The sequence below is a fragment of the Hemitrygon akajei genome, chromosome 1 (genome assembly GCF_048418815.1).
Source record: "Hemitrygon akajei chromosome 1, sHemAka1.3, whole genome shotgun sequence".
Classification (NCBI taxonomy): Eukaryota; Metazoa; Chordata; class Chondrichthyes; order Myliobatiformes; family Dasyatidae; genus Hemitrygon; species Hemitrygon akajei.
This window is the reverse complement of record NC_133124.1, coordinates 126,367,372-126,388,853: the sequence shown is the minus strand read 5'-3', so window position 1 is coordinate 126,388,853 and position 21,482 is coordinate 126,367,372.

The window sequence follows — 21,482 nt, the reverse complement described above, 5'->3', positions numbered from 1 at the left end:
GTCCAGAGGGGCAGATAGTCGGACAGTGTATCCATCTTTTGTAAACCCTTCAGTAGTTGCATAGACACCTGAAGAGTAGACTATCTGTTGGATGGAAGCGACCAACAACTCTGATAGTCAAGTCAAGTCACTTTTATTGTCATTTCGACCATAACTGCTGGTACAGTACATAGTAAAAATGAGAAAATGTTTTTTCAGGACCATGGTGTTATATGACACAGTACAAAAACTAGACTGAACTATGTAAAAAACAACACAGAAAAAAACTACACTAGACTACAGACCTACCCAGGATTGCATAAAGTGCACAAAACAGTGCAGGTATTACAATAAATAATAAACAAGACAATAGGGCAGTAAGGTGTCAGTCCAGGCTTCGGGTATTGAGGAGTCTGATGGCTTGGGGGAAGAAACTGTTACATAGTCTGGTCGTGAGAGCCTGAATGCTTTGGTGCCTTTTCCCAGATGGCAGGAGGGAGAAGACTTTGTATGAAGGGTACGTGGGGTCCTTCATAATGCTGTTTGCTTTGCAGATGCAGCGTGTAGTGTAAATGTCCATAATGGCGAAAAGAGTGACCCCAATGATCTTCTCAGCTGACCTCACTATCCGCTGCAGGGTCTTGCGATCCGAGATGGTGCAATTTCCGAACCAGGCAGTGATGCAGCTGCTCAGGATACTCTCAAAACAACCCCTGTAGAACATGATGAGTATGGGGGGTGGGAGATGGACTTTCCTCAGCCTTCACAGAAAGTAGAGACACTGCTCGGCTTTCTTTGCTATGGAGCTGGTGTCGAGGGACCAGGTGAGATTCTCCGTCAGGTAAACACCAAGAAATTTGGTGCTCTTTACGAAATCTACGGAGGAGCCGTCGATGTTCAGCGGAGAGTGGTCACTCCATGCCCTCCTAAAGAGGACAGATGCAAAGTTTCTAAGCTCACAGTGGGAGGTGGTGCTTTAGCACTACCGGCCCACCACCTCGAGGGAGTCTTGATCATAAGCGGGCTGGAACTCCTGAAGACAGGTGGCAGATCAACTGATGATCCCACTGGTGAAAGCACAGGACAGTTAACATCTTAGTCCAAGTGTATTTTCAATTCTTTTATCTATCTGCTGTCTGTCTGCCTGTCTGCCTGATTGTCTATTTGCTGTGAGTGTATGCCTATCTATATAATCTGTCTATATATCTATCTAACTATCAGTCTTTCTTTTCCTTCCTCTGTGCTTACACAATTCTCAGTTCCATCATTCTTTGAGATGGATTTAAACTACAATACATGCTACCAGCTGTTTGCACCTTTTCAAACACTGTGCTTACAATGTGACATTGTGTCACACCAATTTTAAGTTTTACATTCTGCCAAATAGCAATCAGATTCAAATAAATGTAAGTAAAATATGCAGATTAGGGCATGGTGTGCAAATTATGTAGAAATGTGACTATCGGTGGATGCCATATATAAAAGATTAGCTTTATTTCTGTCAGGTTTATCAAAACATACAGTGAAATGCATAGTTTTGTGACAAATCAAATCAGTAAGGATTGTGCTGGGCAGCCAGTAAGTGTTGCCATGTTTTCAGTGTCAATATAGTCAGGGTCAACTATAGTTAGGGTCAACTCACTAACCCTAACCTAACTATACGTCGTTGGAATATGGAAGGACACCAGAGCACCTAGGAGAAACCCATGCAGTCATGGGGAGAAGGTGAAATTTCCTTACAGACAGCGGTGGGATTTGAACCCTGGCCCTGTAAAAGCATGGCAGTAACAGCTACACTAATGTGCTGCCCCATACAGTTATCTAACTTTGCATGTCAACATTTTCTGAGTTACTCATCATAAGTGAATGAACATCAAATGCAAATTTCTATGCAGAAATATAAAGTCCTCTGATGACTTAAGTACACAAAACGAAAACCCACAATGTAATATAGACTGAAAAGGTCTTGTATTCAGTCAATTTCAAGTTTCTGGGAATCAAGATCTCTAAGGATCTAACCTGATCCCAACATCAATGCAGCGATAAAGAAAGCAAGACGGTGGCTATATTTCATTAGGAATTTGAAGAGATTTGATTTGAGACCAAAAACACTCAAAACTTCTACAGATGTACCTTGGAGAGCATTGTGGCAGGATGCATCACTGTCCGGTATGTGGGGGTGGGGGTGGGGGGCTACTGCACAGGATTGAAAGAAGCTACAGAAAGTTGTAAAACTAGCCAGCTCCATCTTGGGTACTAGACTCCGTAATACCCAAGATGTCTTCAGGGAGTGGTGCCTCAGAAAGGCGACGTCCATCATCAAGGATCCCCATCACCCAGGACATGCCCTCTTCTCACTTTTACCATCAGGAAGGAAGTACAGAAGCCTGAAGGCACACATTCATCAAATCAGGAACAGCTTCTTCCCCTCTGCCATACAATTCCTAAATGGACTTTGAACCCATAAACACTATTTTTAATTTACTATTTTATATGTATACATATATAAAACTGTAATTGATTTACTTAATTATTTTTTCTATATTATCACATATTGCATTGTACAGCTGCCACTAAGTTAACAAATTTCACGACATGGGCCAGTGATACTAATTCTGATTCTGATTCAGGTTACCTCAGGTAACACACACAAAATGGTGGAGTAACTCAATAAGTCAGGCAGCATCTATGGAGAGGAATAAAGAATCAACATTTACAACTGAGACAATCTCTTACGTTTACCTTAAATACATGTTCTTAGTTAAGCAATTAGGCAAACAATTGTTAGCAGCTCCCCTGTGAGAGGGAGGAAGGAAAATCAACTCCAACTTTTATTCTTGATTACCATACACTGACCAGTTTTAACCAGTGCTTCATTGCTTGGCTTTTCTACAATCGATATTTCTTTCTAATAATTGGTATTTATCCCCATATATAAAAGAGGGGTCAATATATTGGAGTACAGAGTTTGAATCTGAGAGCTATTTTGGGAAGAGTAGAACAAAAGGTTGAAAAGTGGATTGATAAAGAAACAGTGACCATGAAACCATACCAAGCCACAGGCAGGAAATTATCTTCTGTAAAGAAAATACAGAGCACTGCTATTTTGGAGGAATATATTCAGCGATCACTTTAGAAGGTGTACCTGAACACCTGCTCGTTAATGCAAATATCTAATCAGCCAATCATGTGGCAGCAACCCAATGCATAAAGTACACTGATACGGTCAAGAAGTTCAGTTATTGTTCAGACCAAACATCAGAATGAGATCGAAGTGACTCTGACCGTGGAATGATTGTTGGTGCCTGACGAGGTGGCTTGAGTATCTCAGAAACTGATGATCTCCTGGCATTTTCATACACAATAGTCTCCAGAGTTTACAGAGAATAGTGTGAAAAATTAAAAGGAAAACACCCTGTGGGTAGCAGTTGTTTGGGTGAAAACACCTCGTTAATGAGAGAGGTCAGAGGAGAATGGCCAGACCGGTTCAAGCTGACAGGAAGGTGACAGTAACTCAAATAATCGTGCATTACATCAGTAGAGTGCAGAAGAGCATCCCTGAACGCACAACACATTGAACCTTGAGGTGGATGGGCTACAGCAGCACACAACCACTAACATACACTCAGTGGGCACCTTATTGGGTTAAAGAGGTACTTAATAAAGTGGCCACTGAACGCAAGAGGCATTGGATGTGGCATTCTGGAGCTAAAACTGAGTTGCAGGAGGAATTCAATGGGACAGGCAACATCTGTGACAGGTATTGCCAATACTTCTCCAAGGATCATTGACTTGTCGTGGTGGAGAGGCTTGTGGGTTCTGCCATCCCGAGAGTGAGAGTCTAGAGTTTAGCACCTTGTTGGGTCACCCATGGTGGTAAGGTCAAGGGGGAGGTTCGATCTCAATGGGACAGATACTGGGATGAAATCCGGATCCACTAGAGTTGATCACTCTGGAAAAGCAACCTAGAAAATCAGTTAACACGAGGAAATCTGCAGATGCTGGAAATTAAAACAACAACACACACAAAATGCTGGTAGAACACAGCAGGCTAGGCAGCATCTATAGGAAGAAGCGATGTCGACGTTTCGGGCCGAGACCCTTCGACAGGACTAACCGTAAGGAAAGATAGTAAGAGATTTGAAAATAGAGGGGGGAGGGGGAAATGCGAAATGATAGGAGAAGACTGGAGGGGGTGGGATGAAGCTAAGAGCTAGAAAGATGATTGGTGAAAGTGATACAGAGCTGGAGCAGCGAAAGGATCATGGGACGGGAGGCCTCAGGAGAAAGAAAGGGGGGGGGGGGAGCACCAGAGGGAGATGGAGAACAGTCATACAACTAAATATGTCAGGGATGGGGTAAGAAGGGGAGGGGGGGCATTAACAGAAGTTAGAGAAGTCAATGTTCATGCCATCAGTTTGGAGGCTACCCAGCCGGTATATAAGGTGTTGTTCCTCCAACCTGAGTGTGGCTTCATCTTGACAATAGAGGAGGCCATGGATAGACATATCAGAATGGGAATGGGACGTGGAATTAAAATGTGTGGCCACTGGGAGATCCTGCTTTTTCTGGTAGACCGAGCGTAGGTGTTCCATGAAACGGTCTCCCAGTCTGCGTCGGGTCTCGCCAATATATAAAAGGCCACACCGGGAGCACCGCACGCAGTATACCACACCAGCCGACTCACAGGTGAAGTGTCGCCTCACCTGGAAGGACTGTCTGGGGCCCTGAATGGTGGTGAGGGAGGAAGTGTAAGGGCAGGTGTAGCACTTGTTCCGTTTACAAGGATAAGTGCCAGGAGGGAGATCAGTGGGAAGGGATGGGGGGGACGAGTGGACAAGGGAGTTGCGTAGGGAGCGATCCCTGCGAAAAGCGGGGGGGGAGGGGGGGGAGGGAAAAATGTGTTTGGTAGTGGGATCCCATTGGAGATGGCAGAAGTTACGGAGAATTATATGTTGAACCTGGAGGCTGGTGGGGTGGTAGGTAAGGACAAGGGGAACCCTATCCCAAGTGGGGTGGCGGGTGGATGGGGTGAGGGCAGATGTGCGGGAAATGGGAGAGATGCGTTTGTGAGCAGAGTTGATGGTGGACGAAGGGAAGCCCCTTTGCTTAAAAAAGGAAGACATCTCCTTCGTCCTGGAAAGAAAAGCCTCATCCTTGTCCACTCGTCCCCCCCATCCCTTCCCACCAATCTCCCTCCTGGCACGCATCCTTGTAAACAGAACAAGTGCTACACCTGCCCTTACACTTCCTCCCTCACCACCATTCAGGGCCCCAGACAGTCCTTCCAGGCGAGGCAACACTTCACCTGTGAGTCGGCTGGTGTGGTATACTGCGTCTGGTGCTCCCGGTGTGGCCTTTTATATATTGGCGAGACCCGACGCAGACTGGGAGACCGTTTCGTGGAACACCTACGCTCGGTCTACCAGAAAAAGCAGGATCTCCCAGTGGCCACACATTTTAATTCCACGTCCCATTCCCATTCTGATATGTCTATCCATGGCCTCCTCTATTGTCAAGATGAAGCCACACTCAGGTTGGAGGAACAACACCTTATATACCGGCTGGGTAGCCTCCAAACTGATGGCATGAACATTGACTTCTCTAACTTCTGTTAATGCCCCCCCTCCCCTTCTTACCCCATCCCTGACATATTTAGTTGTTTGACTGTTCTCCATCTCCCTCTGGTGCTCCCCCTCCCCTTTCTTTCTCCTGAGGCCTCCCGTCCCATGATCCTTTCGCTGCTCCAGCTCTGTATCACTTTCACCAATCATCTTTCTAGCTCTTAGCTTCATCCCACCCCCTCCAGTCTTCTCCTATCATTTCGCATTTCCCCCTCCCCCCTCTATTTTCAAATCTCTTACTATCTTTCCTTACGGTTAGTCCTGTCGAAGGGTCTCGGCCCGAAACGTCGACATCGCTTCTCCCTATAGATGCCGCCTAGCCTGCTGTGTTCCACCAGCATTTTGTGTGTGTTGTTGCTAGAAAATCAGTTACAGGGTTGAGGGGTGTGAGTAGATCTTCTGTGATCCCCATATTAAGGAGCCATTGCCCAGAATTTATAACCAAAAGACTAATAAGTTGCACTTCATACAATCAAAGTCAAAGGTTTAAAGTCCAAAGTGAATTTTTATTGAAGTACATATTTGCCACTATATACGACACTGAGATTCATTTTCTTGCAGGCATTTACAGAGAAATATAATAGAACCAATGAAAAACTGTATACCAACATAGACTTCCAAGCAATCAATGTGCAAAAGGAAACAAACTTAAAATATATAAAAAATAAGACTGAGAACATGAGTTCAGGAGTCGTTGAAAGTGAGTCCATTGGTTGTGGAATCAGTTCAGAGTGGAGGTGAGTGAAGTTATCCACGCTGGTTAGGAAGCCTGATGGTTGAAGGGTAAAAAACTGTTGCTGAACCTGGTGTTGTTGGACCCTGGGCCCCAATACCCATTGCCCAATGGTGAAGAGAGCACAGCCTGGATGGTGGGGTCCTTGATGATGGATTCTGCTTTCCTGTGGCAGCACTCCTTGTAGATGTGCTCAGTGGTGGGAAAGGCTTTGCCTGTGATGGACTGGACTGTATCCACTACTTTTTGTACACTTTCCTGTTCCTGGGCATTTGTGTTTCCATACCAGGCTGTGATGCAACCAGTCAGGACTCTTTGACAGAAGTCTGTCAAAGCTTTTAGAAGACATGCCAGATCTATGTGGACTGCTGAGACAGTCAAGGTGTTATCATGCCTTCTTTATGATGGACCTTACATACTGGTCCTAGGACAGGTCTTCATGATTTAGGAATCTTCCTAAGTACTCAATTATTGCTGGCTCAGTGCAGGTTTAATTGCTAGCCAATGAAATAGTTAGATGTTCACAGGACATCACTTATAATACTTTCATCTCCCTGACACACTAAAGCTGTAGTTACAGTATGTGCTGAACAGCTGTTTCTTTTTAACCTATACCATTAAAAATAAAATCTAAAAATTATGTGTATTAATTTCAGTATTAAGAGCAATTGAATTATTAAATTTAAAGTATTGCACTTCTAAATTAATTAAATGTGTTTCTCAGTGGCTTGAACAGTTTGACAGCTGAAATCTGTATCACCATGACTCCTGATCCATTTTCTACTGTCTATCTGGATTCCTTCATCATTTTTTCCACATCAGTAGATTGCAGATATTCACCCATGCATGGATTAAAAGAGAAGAGCAGGTCAAAATATGACCATAAGACATAGGAGCAGAATTAGGCCATTCATACTGCTCTGCCATTCCATCATGGTTGATTTATTATCCCTCTCAACCTCCTTTTGCTTTCTTCCTGTAATCTTTGACACTGTTACTAATCAAGAACCTATTAACCTCTGCTTTAAATATGCCAAGTGACTTGGCCTTCACAGCCATCTGTGACAAAACGAATTCCACAGAATCACCACCCTTTGCCTAACGTAATTCCTCCTCATCTCTATTCTAAAGAGATGAAGCCAGTTTTCTGTGCTCAGTGTCAGATGTGGGGGGGTGGGGGGGTCCTGGAGTCTCCCAGCCTCCCAGACGTACATATCTGCACCAGGTGTGTCGAGCTGCAGCTCCTGAGGGACTAAGTTAGGGAACTGGAGATGCAGCTCGATGACCTTCGCCTAGTCAGGGAGAGTGAGGAGGTGACAGAGAGGAGTTACAGGCAGGTGGTCACACCAGGGCCATGAGAGACAGACAAGTGGGTCACAGTCAGGAGAGGGAAGGGGAAGAGTCAGGTACTAGAGAGTACCCCTGTGGCTGTACCCCTTGACAATAAGTACTCCTGTTTGAGTACTGTTGGGGGGCAGCCTACCTGGAGGAAGTGGCAGTGGCGGTCCCTCTGGCACAGAGTCTGGCCCAGTGGCTCAGAAGGGTAGGGAAGGGAAGAGGAAGGCAGTAATAATAGGGAACTCTATAGTTAGGGGGTCAGACAGGCGATTCTGTGGACGCAGGAAAGAAACTCAGATGGTAGTTTGCCTCCCAGGTGCCAGGATCCGGGATGTTTCTGATTGCATCCAAGATATCCTGCGATGAGAGGGAGAACAGCCAGAGGTCATGGTACATATTGGTACCAATGACACAGGTAGGAAAAGGGAAGCGGTCCTAAATAAGACAACAGGGAGTTAGGAACGAAGTTGAGAAGCAGGACCGCAAAGGTAGTAATCTCGGGATTACTGCCTGTGCCATGTGACAGTGAGAATAGGAATAGAATGAGGTGGAGGATAAATGTGTGGCTGAGGGAATAGAGCAGGGGGCAGGGATTCAGATTTCTGGATCATTGGGACCTCTTTTGGGGTAGGTGTGACCTGCACAAAAAGGACGGGTTGCACTTGGATCCCAGGGGGACCAATATCCTGGCAGGGAGGTTTGCTAAGGCTACTGGGGAGAGTTTAAACTAGAATTGTTGGGGGGTGGGAACCGAACTGAAGAGACTGGGAAAGAGGAGGTTAGTTCACAAATAGAGAAAGCTTGTAGACAGTGTGAGAGGGAGGATAGGCAGGTGATAGAGAAGGGATGTGCTCAGACCGAAGGCTTGAGATGTGTCTATTTTAATGCAAGGAGTGTTGTGAACAAAGCGGATGAGCTTAGAGTGTGGATCAGTACTTGGAGATATGATGTGCTGGCCATTACAGAGACTTGGATGGCTCAGTGACAGGAATGGTTACTTCAAGTGCCGGGTTTTAGATGTTTCAGAAAGGACAGGAAGGGAGGCAAAAGAGGTGGGGGCGTGGCACTGTTTATCAGAGATAGTGTCACAGCTGCAGAAAAGGTGGACACCATGGAGGGATTGTCTACGGAGTCTCTGTGGGTGGAGGTTAGGACCAGGAAGGGGTCAATAAATTTAATGGGTGTTTTTTTATAGGCCGCCTAATAGTAACAGGGATATCGAGGAGCAGATCGGGAAACAGATGCTGAAAAGGTGTAATAATAAGAGTGGTCGTGATAGGAGATTTTAATTTCCAAAATATCGATTGGCATCTCCCTAGAGAAAGGGGTTTAGATGGGGTGGAATTTGTTAGATGTTTTCAGGAAGGTTTCTTGACACAATATGTAGATAAGCCTACAAGAGGAGGGGCTGTACTTGATTTGGTATTGGGAAATGAACCTGGTCAGGTGTCGGATCTCTCAGTGGGAGAGCATTTTGGAGGTAGTGATCATAATTCTATCTCCTTTACAATAGCATTGGAGAGAGATAGGAACAGACAAGTTAGAAAAGTGTTTAATTGGAGAAAGGGGAATTATGAGGCTATCAGGCAGGAAATTGGAGGCTTAAATTGGAAACTGATGTTCTCAGGGAAAAGTACGGAAGAAATATGGCAAATATTCAGGGGATATTTGTGTAGAGCCCTGTGTAGATACGTTCCAATGAGACAGGAAAGTTATGGTAGGGTACAGGAAATGTGGTGTACAAAGGCTGTAATAAATCTAGTCAAGAAGAAAAGCTTACAAAAGGTTCAGAGAGCTAGATAATGTTAGAGATCTAGAAGATTATAAGACTACTAGGAAGGAGAAAAAAAAAGGAAATTAGGAGAGCCAGAAGGGACCATGAGAAGACCTTGTCAGGAAAACCCCAAGGCATTCTACAAGTATGTGAAGAGCAAGAGGATAAGATATGAAAGTACAGGACCTATCAAGTGTGACGGTGGGAAAGTGTGTATGGAACCAGAGGAAATAGCAGAGGTACTTAATGAATACTTTACTTCGGTATTCACTATGGAAAAGGATCTTAATGATTGTAGTGATGACTTGCAGCAGACTGAAAAGCTTGAGCGTGTACATATTAAGAAAGAGGATGTGCTGGAGCTTTCGGAAAGCATCAAGTTGGATAAGTCACTGGGACCGGATGAAATGAACACTAGGCTACTGTAGGAGGCGAGGGAGGAGATTGCTGAGCCTCCGGTGATGATCTTTCCATCACCAATGGGGATAGGAGAGGTTCCAAAGGTTTGGAGGTTTGCGGATTTTGTTCCTTTGTTCAAGAAAGGGAGTAGAGATAGCCCAGGAAATTATAGACCAGTGAGTCTTACTTCAGTGGTTGGTAAGTTGATGGAGAAGATCCTGAGAGGCAGGAGTTATGAACATTTGGAGAGGTATAATATGATTCAGAATAGTCAGCATGGCTTTGTAAAGGGCAGGTCGTGCCTTACGAGCCTGATTGAATTTTTTGAGGATGTGACTATACATTTTGATGAAGGAAGAGCAGTAGATGTCATGTATATGGATTTCAACAAGGCATTTGATAAGATATCCCATCCAAGGCTTACTGAGAAAGTAAGGAGGCATGGGATCCCAGGGGATATTGCTTTGTGGATCCAGAACTGGCTTGCCCGCAGAAGGCAAAGTGTGGTTGTAGACGGGTCATATTCTACATGGAGGATGGTCACCAGTGGAGTGCCTCAGCAATCTGTTCTAGGACCCTTGTGCTTTGTGATTTTTATAAATGACCTGGATGAGGAAGTGGAGGGATAGGTTAGTAAGTTTGCTGATGACACAAAGGTTGGGGGTGTTGTGGATAGTGTGGAGGGCTGTCAGAGGTTACAGCGGGACATTGATAGGATGCAAAACTGGGCTGAGAAGTGGCAGATGGAGTTCAACCTAGACAAGTGTGAAGCGGTTCATTCAGTAGCTTAAATATGATGACAGAATATAGTATTAATGATAAGACTCTTGTCAATGTGGAGGATCAGAGGGATCTTGGGGTCCAAGTCCATAGGACACTCAAAGGTGCTGCGCAGATTGACTCTGTGGTTAAGAAGGCGTACAGTGTATTGGCCTTCATCAATCGTGGAATTGAATTTAGGAGCCAAGAGGTAATGTTGCAGCTATATAGGACACTGGTCAGACCCCACTTGGAGTACTGTGCTCAGTTCCGGTCACCTCACTATAGGAAGGATATAAAAGCCGTAGAAAGGGTGCAGAGGAGATTTATAAGGAAGTTGCCTGGATTGGGGAGCATGCCTTATGAGAATAGGTTGAGCGAACTCGTCCTTTTCTCCTTGGAGTGAAGGGGGATGAGAGGTGACCTGATAGAGGTGTTCAAGATGATGAGAGGCATTGATCATGTGGATAGTCAGAGGCTTTGCCCCAGGGCCGAAATGGTTGCCACAAGAGGACACAGGTTTAAGGTGTTAGGGAGTAGGTACAGAGGAGATGTCAGGAGTAAGTTTTTTACTCAGAGAGTGGTGAGTGCATGGAATGGGCAGCCAGCAATGGTGGTGGAGGCGGATACAATAGGGTCTTTTAAGAGGCTTTTAGATAGGTATATGGAGCTTAGTAAAATAGAGGGCTATAGGTAAGCCTAGAAATTTCTAAGGTAGGGAATTGTTCGGCACAACTTTGTGGGCCGAAGGGCCTGTATTGTGTTGTAGGTATTCTATGTTTCTATGTTTCTAAAGGGGCGTCCTTCTATTCTGAGGCTGTGCTCTCTGGTCCTAGATTCCCCCCACCGTAGGAAACATGCTCTCCACATCCACTCTGTCTAGGCCTTTCAATATTCGATAAGTTTCAATGAGATTCCCTCCTCATTCTTCTAAACTCCAGTGAGTACAGGTCCAGGACCATCAAATGCCCCTCATTCATTAGCCCATTCATTCCTAGGATCATTCTCGTGAACTCCTCTGGACCGTCTCAAATGCCAGCACATGATTTCTTAGATATGGGATCCAAAATTGGTCACCATGCTCAAAGTGTGAATTGACCAATGCCTTAAAAAGCCTCAGCCTTACGTCCTTGTTTCTATACTCCAGCCCTCTTGAAATAAGTGTTAACAATGCATTTGCCTTGCTTATCCTGCAAGTAACCTTTAGGAAATCCTGCACTAGAACTCCTATGTGTAATATTTGTATAACATATGATAAATGCATGATATTTACTATTTTGCATGATATCTGACAGGCTATGAATTAATATCCTAGTAAGTTATTTGGCATCATAGATGAGGAGTGATGATTTGCAATCAGGCTGCAGTTCATTAAGAAAGCATAAATGTACATTCCTAGTGGGCCTACATCTTCTTCTTAAGTGGATCACCCCTACTGGGGCATAGGCTGCAGACAGCAGCTGGCCTGATTCTTCTGTTCTGGGCCGATAGACGGTTGATTGGCCCTGTGGCTTCCATTTTCACCACTCGACTTCATACACCTTCTAGATAAAGATCCATCCTCTCCCAGGAATAAGATCTTTTTAGCTTCTGTTGGCTGTTCCACACAGTGTGCTTTTACAGGATGGGGATGCTAGTTCCAGGGCCAATGTTCCTCCTTTCACAGCCTGACTTGGGACCATCCATAGCGGAGTTAAGAGACCTACGTGGTGTGCACAATCTATCTGGGGCAAGGAACAAGGCTTATCATTAAATTAGAGAGGAATAATCATATTGTGCATAATGACCATTATAAGTGCATTAGGATAATGATAATTACGCCCTGTCGTGATTAGTCACTTTCACCAGTCTACTTAAATGGTTCAGCAACAGAATTGCCTCCATCTAACACGACTGTGATGCTCAGTTGGTTATTTCACCTCACGTAATTTTGGAATTCATCAGCCCATCAAATTAACAACACGAGTTCCCCGAGGCTAACCTACTCTGCTAATATAACTTACAGGAGAAGAATAGCAGGGAAGGCAAGTGCAAATCCAAATCCCACGTGATCTCTTCCATTTTTTCCTTACTGTACCTCTCAGATCGATTGCTACTCAGTGGAAGAAATCATCCCAGGGTGCATTTTCCAACGTGCTACTGCTTTTTCCATGATGCCCGTGCCTGCTCTTTGAAAGGACGCTCCAATCAGTCCCATTCCCTTTTCATCCACAAAAGGAACAACTAGAAATCTGAAACTCACCATTATGTGAAATACAGAGTCTAATCAACTGCAGTCTACCTTCACAGCAGAAGGAATTATTGACCTGTAGTCAACAATTCTTCCCCTTGCCTCTCAAACTCATGATTTCATCAAGCATATAGTATGTTGCTCCCCAAAGAAAGTCACTATTTTATCAACATCTACTGTCTTTACAGGGAGTGAATTAAAATCACAACAGTTCAAGGAATAAAAGTGTTAATAGTGTTTTCCTTGTTTCTTTAGTTAATTTAAACTTGCATCTTTTAATTATTCCCTCATCTGGCACTGGACACCATTTCTCTATCAAAGCTATTCATCATTTTGAATGCCTCTACTTAATCTCCCTACAATCTTATCTACATAGTAAATTTTAAAACCCACACAATGCCTATTTTATTAGGTATTGGAGGTCCCTAATAAAGTGGCCACTGTATTTGTCTTTCGCCAAAAGAAAATCTCTAAGACGACTTGCCATTTCTCTGCAACTTTGTTTTTTTTCACCTTTTAAAATCTAGCTTCTCAATTAATTTTTCAGTGTTTCTGCTACATGATAGATCTATAGTGACTATAGCGGTTAAATGCCAGAACTAGTATGGGGAGCGCTATAATATTGATTTGATTTAAGCTCTGTGACAACAGCTGGGGAATTTAAATTACACAAGTCAGCAGATGGGAATTGTAACTTTCATTGCTGAGAACCCTTGCTACAGTGATGTCTTATAGTCTGATAATAAAACTACTGGATTACCTTAAAATCTACTTGGTTCACTGTTAGTTTTAAGCAAAAGCAATGTTGCCTTTACTTAGTCTAGTTAATGTAATTACCCTTTCATAAAATTCCACTCCATTAACGGACAATGAATTTTATCCTTGCTTGCAATATCCACGGTTCATGATCAAATACCACTTTGCTGTTAACATTTTAAGATTAGCTTTTATTGTCACACATACATCAAAACATGGAGTGAAATGCTTTGCTTGCATTGGGGATGGGCTGGGAAGTGGTGCCCTTCTTCTGGTGACAACAGAGCATGCCTGCAATTACTAATCTTAATTGTCATGGAAAAGAGGGAAAACCAGAGCACCTGGAGGAAACCTACGCGTTCAAGGGGAGAACTGAATCTCCTTATGGACAGCAGCGAGAAAGGAACAGCGACTTGGAGCTTTTAGGGTGTACTGGGTTTGTGTAGGAAGAACTGGGTAGATCAGGAGGAGAGAGAGAGAATGCACAATTGGTGATCGCTGATGCTGCAAAGTGATTGTGCTAACCACTACATTACAGTGCCACCCTAAATCTATTAAAACTCTTAAATTGCATTAAAACTCTTGAATATAGCAATCCTGATGCTATTGTTGCCTCTTCACTTGGTATGTTCTTCAAGGATTCTGTCATTATCTCCATTCAACGATAGAATCCTAAACCTAACTGAGTAAAAATTCATCTTTCATTGCTTAACTTAGGCATCAAGAACATCAGCAATCAGCTCTACTACCTTCCAAAATTTGGTTATATTCACTTCACTGAAAATGAATGCCAGGAGATAATTATAACTGGTTGCAGTAGCAACCAAATTCAGATTTCTCCTCAACTTGATGTCTTTTAATCAATGTCTCATGTTATTTATTGTGCTAAATTTGTTCCTGGTCCCCTGAATAATGGCCCAAAATCAATTCCCCTTAATTAAATAATCTGAGGATCTCATGCAGATACAGTAATCTGTGCATACTCAGTAACCACTTTATTAGGTACTTGCTAAAAGTTGATTAGAGTAGGTATGAAACTACCATCTGGAACTCCCGATGTAGCCATTTTTAATTGCACTCTTTATTCCCACACTCACCTGTCTAATTCTCAGTCTGCCCCACTGCTAGAATGAGGCGAAATGCAAACTAGTATGGCATCTCACATTGCTCCTGGTAGTCTACAACTTGACAGAATCAGCGCTGATTTCTCTAATTTCAGGTAACTGTCTGCCTTTCTGTCCTTTCTCTCTCTCCTCCTGATCTACCCAGTTCTTCCTACACAAACCCAATATTCCCTAAAAGTTCCAAATCACTTTTCCTTTCCCTTCTTCTGCCCACTCCTCCCACTGGCCCTACCCATGCTCAATGCTCCCATCTGTGCTGCCCACAACTCCCTTATTTGGTTCTAGGCTCCATTCTCCTTTCCTGTCAGGTTCCATCATCTGCAGCATTTGTTGTCTCCATTTATCACTGACTCACCTATCGTTAGTTCCACTCTTCCCTCCTCCATCTGCCTATCACCCTTGCTCACCTGGATCCACATATTATCTGCCAGCTCTTGTCCCACTCCATCCACTCACCTCATTACACTGGCTTTCTCCCCTCTTTCAGATCAAACATCTCAATCTGAAATGTTCACTGTCCATAAAAGCTGCTCAACCCACTAAGTTCCTCCAGCAGTTTCTCACTCCAGGTTCCCATATCCTCAGTTTCTTGTTTCTCCCAGTACACTGAACATTTTTAACAGGTAGTAATCTCTTTTTCAATTATTACATTCTGAAAGTTTAAATTCTTGGATTTTTATAACTCAAATAGAGCTTTTTGTCTTGTTCATGAATAGAATGTATTCTGTCACAAAGTTTGAGCAGCTGAAGTCATTTAGAGCAGTTTCTAAATTTTACTAATAAGACAAATTAGATTAGTTACCACTGGATAGCACAAATGAGGACATGGGCAATCATTGTTCCTTCAAAATGACAGAAGTTTGTAATTAATGTATATTAAAAACAAGATAGTCATTTCCCCCAGTACACTTTTAAAAGAAATACTTACCCTAGAATCAGAATCAGATTTATTATCATTGACATATATAGTGCCTTGAAACAGTATTCAGCCCCCGCAACTATTTTCATTTTACTGTCTCATTTTCTAAATTTAAGATATAGTGAAGTTTAGGATTTTTTGAGCTGATCTACAAAATATTGTGCATCATGTCAAATAAAAAGAAAAATTCCAAAACCTGTAAACAATTTCCTAAAAATTAAAAGCCAAATTTGTGAGGCTGAAAACATATTAATTCCCTTTGCTTACTCGCTAACTTTCCTTAGGTGCAATATATTACCTTACCAACTCACCCAGTTTGTTAATGTAGAAAATTGGAGGATCACCTGTTTTTAATGAAGTCATAAGAATAAATATCCACCCTCTCTGTAAGATCCAACAGTATGGTAGATTTTCAAAAGACCAAGCCAAAATGAAGAAGAAAGAGCACTCAAGATGAGTCAGGAAAATGATACAGAAGCAGAAATCTGGGGAAGGGTACAAGACCATCTCAAAGACATTGAATGGACCTCAGAGGTCAATGCAGTCCATTGTGAAAAAGTTGGAAAAAATGTGAAACCACAACCACATTGCCCAAGTCAGGCCGCGCCTCTAAACTTAGTTGCCAAAGAAGATGGCACTTGTAAGAGATTCTGCTGTGACACCAACTGTCACCCTGAATGACCTGCAGAGGTCAGTGGCTGCAGCTGGAGATGAAGATCATGGATCCGCAATCTCTCAGGCCTTGCACAAAAAGGGTATTTTTTGGAAGAGAGGCAAGGAAGAATCCTTGGCTAAAAATAAAATCATATCCTTGTTCATAAATACTTTGCAAGTCATCACTTAGAATATACTATAAAGTTGTAAAGAAGAAGGTCTTGTGGTCAGATAAGAGTAAAGTAGAACATTTTGGCCTCAACATTAAGCGTGGCGTAAATCTAAAGCTGTGCATTAGCCAGGTAACATCATTCCTACTGTAAAGAATGGTGGACATAACAAAACACTATGTGTCCTGACGAAGGGTCTCGGCCCGAAACGTCGACAGTGCTTCTCCCTATAGATGCTGCCTGGCCTGCTGTGTTCCACCAGCATTCTGTGTGTGTTGTTGTTTGAATGTCCAGCATCTGCAGATTTCCTCGTGAAAACACTATGGGGATGCTTCTTAGCAACAGGGACCGGAAATCTGGTCACAATTGAAGGGAAGTTGAATGCTGCTAAATACAGAGAGATTCTGGATAAAAACCTGCTAGCCTCTGCCAGAAAGCTTAAACTGGGGAGGAAGTCTGTCTTTCAGCAGGAGAAAGATTCAAAGCACTTTGCTAGAGCAGCCATAGAGTCGCTTCAGATGAAGAAAATTGATGTCCTTGAGTGGCCCAGTCACAGTCCTGATTCTAATCCAATCGAACATCTCTGGTAAGACCTCTACTTGCTGTACATTGATGCTCCCCAACTAACCTGGCAGAGCCTCAGGAATTTTGCAAGGACAAATGAACAAATCTTGCTCCATCACATTGTGCAAAGCTAATACAGACTCATCCAAAAAGACTGTAGTAGTTGCAAAAGAAGGTTCAACTAAGTACTGAGCAAGGGGAAATGAATACTTTTGAACTGCTGACATTTCAGTTTTTTTTTGAACTTTTAGCTTGTCATGCTTTACAATATTCCCTGTTTTATAGGCTCTACAGTGAAAAAAGGAGCATGTGATTCACAAATAAAAATTCTCAGTTAAATTGTTCAAAATCCCTGGTTGCAATAGTCATTTGTGTACAAAGGGTTGGGGCTGAAATCGCTTGCAAGGTATTGCATCATGAGATTTGTTGTTTTGTAGCAGCAGTACAGTGAAATAAGTGAAAATAAAATAAAAATCACAATTTGAAATATATGTGTATATATTCATTAATTTATTTAATTTAGATATATAATCGCTCTTGATGTCACTTCTGAGGTAGTGCCATATTGCCAAAGGTTACCTACAAACAGGTAGATGTTGTTTCAATCGACTTTAGCAAAAGACCTTTGACAAGGTCCTGCATGGTAGTCTTGTCTGGACTGTTGGGTTCCTGGTGTGTTAGCCAATTGGATGCAAAATTGCAAAGGTGGCAGAGGGTGGCAGTGTAGGGTTATTCATCAGATTGGAGGCTGAGGACCCATGGTGTGACTCAGCGATCAGTGCTGGATACCCTATTGTTTGTCATGTATTTTAATAATCTGGATGAAAATGCATAACTTTTCATTGATTCCATTGTATTTCATTGTTCTACTGGGAATGCCTGCAAGAAAATGATTTTCAGAGTAGTATATGGTGATATATATGTACTTCATTTATACACTTACTTTGAATTTTGAGAATGTAGATAGCATTATTAAAAGCCTGAGGATGACACCAAAATTGGTGGTATTGTGAAGAAGACTGTCTGAGGATCTAGATCAACTGGTAGAGTGGGGGAGGAAATGGAAGGTGGAATGAACTTGGAGATGTACAGAATAATGGATTTTGGGAGGTTAAACTAGGGTAGGATGTGCTCAGAGAATGAGATGGCCACGAGGAGAGTGTTGAACAGAAGGACCTAGGGGTACAAGTACATAGTTCTTTAAAAGTAGCAACATAGATATACAGATGGTGAGTACGATATCATGGAGGCTGATGCACAATAGACTGCAGATACTGGAATCTGGAGTAACACACAAAATACTGGATGAACTCAATGATCCAGAAGCACCTTTGAAAAGAAATCGACAGATGATATTACAGCACCAGCGACCCACATTCAGTTCCACCAATGTCTGTACGGTGGTGTACTTTCTCCCCATGTCCACATGGGTTTACCTGGGGGCTCCAGTTTCCTCTCTCATTCCTAAGATGTATAGGATTGTAGGTTAATTGGTTTCACAGATTCTTCAGATACCAACTACTTTTTGTGTGAGCCACTTACTCCTTAGATCTCTTTTAAACCTCCTCTGTCTTATTTTAAATCTAAGACCCACCATGAGAAACAGAATGGCTTGTTACTGTACTGTATAGTGAGGTAAAACAAATTAAAATCAAATTAACTTTGATTAAAAAGATGGACTTGATGGTCAGCATAGATGTAATGGGCTGAATGGCCTAATTCTATGCATATAATTCCAAAATGAATGGATTCAGGACAGTTCCTTAGGTGTGTATCCAGGCTGGAAAGCATCCTATTATTGACAAAATGAAACTTCTTCAAATAATATTCATAAAAGATTTTGTAAATGCTGGAAATCTAGAGCAACATACACAAAATGCTGGAGGAACTCAGCAGATCGGGCAGCATCTATGAAGAGGAATAAAGATTCAAAACTTTTAGTGGAGACCCTTCATCATCCTTCCCAATGAGCAGTCTTGGTCCGAATCGTCAACTCTTTGTTCCTCTCCATAGATGTTTCCTGACCTGCTGAATTCCTCCAGCCGCTTTGTGTGTGTTGCAAATAATCTCCAGAAGGACTGAAATAAACCATTAGCAGTGTTGTAAGTGTCAGGTAATGGTGACTCTGTCAGGAGTCCATATACGTGAAAGGAAGGTATCACATGGACAATAGGCAGTCCGGCTGGTATTTCTATAAATGTGATGGAAGGTAAGACATGGTCACAAAAGGAGATCAATGGTGCCTGTATCAACTGAAATATAACCGAGGCCAGAATTACATCAACAACATTGCACATACAGTCTACGCTGCCACTCACAAAACTGATGAGATCTAATTTAATCAATAATGGTAGAAGAACATCAGGAATTCTGGAAACAATTTTGCAGGTAGTTTGTAATTAACGTCGGGGTCGATAATGCAATTTTCAGCATTCTTCATCGCTCCACATGAGCCACAAATGAATCATATTAACAGGCTTCACAATAGAGTGTAATAAAGCTCTAATGGACCAGAGCATCACAAATGAGCTAATCTCATTAACACCACAGACATCATGTAAATAAAAACATGATCTTATAAAACAAAAGCAGAAATGTATTTGTACTTGACCTTCAGTCATGTGGAGTCTTGCTTCTTGGATGGAAGATGTTCACTCTTTTCAGCACGTACACTGTAGGATCTTTGTTTTCTGAAGTTGGTACTGTTCACAGTTTGTTAAACGTTGTCATCCCTCTGTAGGTTTTGAAGCAATACATGTTTGGATGCGACATATCAGACCTTCTGCCTGAGATTCACCAATATTTTGCAGCAAAAATGTGCATCATTCCAGCAACAAGCCACCAAACTCTTGAATGAGTGGGGGAAAGACTGCAGATGCTGGAAATTTTAAATAAAAAACAGGAAAAAGAACATAGAACACTACAGCACAAGAACAGGCCCTTTGGCCTATGAAGTTGTGCTGAACCAAATAAATTAGTAACCAAATGGCCAACTAAACTAATCACCTCTGCCTAGGCGATGTCCATATCCTTTCATTTTCCTCTCATTCATGAGTCTATCTAAACACCTCTTGAAAGTCACCAATGTATCTACTTCCACCACCACCACAGGCAGCACATTCCAGTTCTGTGTAAAGAACTTTCCCCTCACTTCATCTTTAAAATGACTCCCCCTCACATTAAATGTATGCACTCTGATATTAGACATTTCAACCCTGGGAAAAGATGCAGTCTGTCTACACTACTATGCTTCTCAGAATCTTATAAACTATCTGATCTCCTCTGCCTCTGCCACTCCAGAGAAAACAACCCAAGTTTAACCAACCTCTTGTTATAGCACATGCCCTCTAATCCAGTCAATATCCTGGTCAACTTCTTCTGTGCCCTCTCCAAAGCCTTGACATCCTTCCTGTAGTGGGGTGACCAGAACTGTGTGCCTAACAAGACTCAATGAGGCCTAATTAGACTCAATAAAGATGCAGCATAACTTCCTGACTTTTGAACTAAATGCCTTGACTAATAAAGGCAAGCATGCTGTTTGCCTCCTTAACCACCCTATCAACCTGTCTAGCCACTTCCATGGAGCTATGAATTTGGACCCCAAGACTCCTCTGCTCATCAACACCATTAATAGTCTTGAACTTAACAGTGCATTGTCTCTTCACATTTGACCTACCAAGGTGTGATGATTCACATTTGGCCAGGTTAGAATCCACCTGTCATTTCTCCATCCATATCTGCAACTGATCTATATCCCATTGTATTCTTTTCCAATATTCTATGTTATCCACAACACCACCAAACATCATATTATCTGCAAACTTACTAACCCACGCATCTACACCTTCATCCAGGTCATTAATATACTGTACATCACAAACTGCAGAAATCCCAGCACAGATTTGTGCAGAACGCCAATAATCCAGCTAGAATAAATCCCTTCGACCACTACTCTCTTGTCTTCTATGGGTAATCCAGTTCTGAATCCAAATGGCCAATTCACCATGGATTCCATGCCTTTTTATCTTCTGGATGAGCCTCCCATGAGGGATCTTGTCAAATGTCTTAATAAAATCAATGTAGACAACATCCACAGTTCTACCTTCATCAATTATACTCATCACCTCATCAAAAAACTCAATCAAGTTAGTAAGACATGCTGGTTCTCCCTAATTAGGCACTGGTTTTTCAAAAGCTATAAACCATATCCCAAAGAATTCTCTCCAGTAATTCTCTACCACTGACATGAGCTTACTGGTCTATTGTTTCCAGAATTATCGCTCATTCCCTTCATGAATAATCGAACAGCATTAGTTATTAGCACTCCTGCTGGACTTCACATGTGGCTTGATAGACACAAGACATTGGTCACAGCCCCAGTAATCTCATCATTTGCTTCTCTTAATAACATGGAGTACATCGCATCAGGCCCTGGGGACTTATCCACCTTAATTCTCCT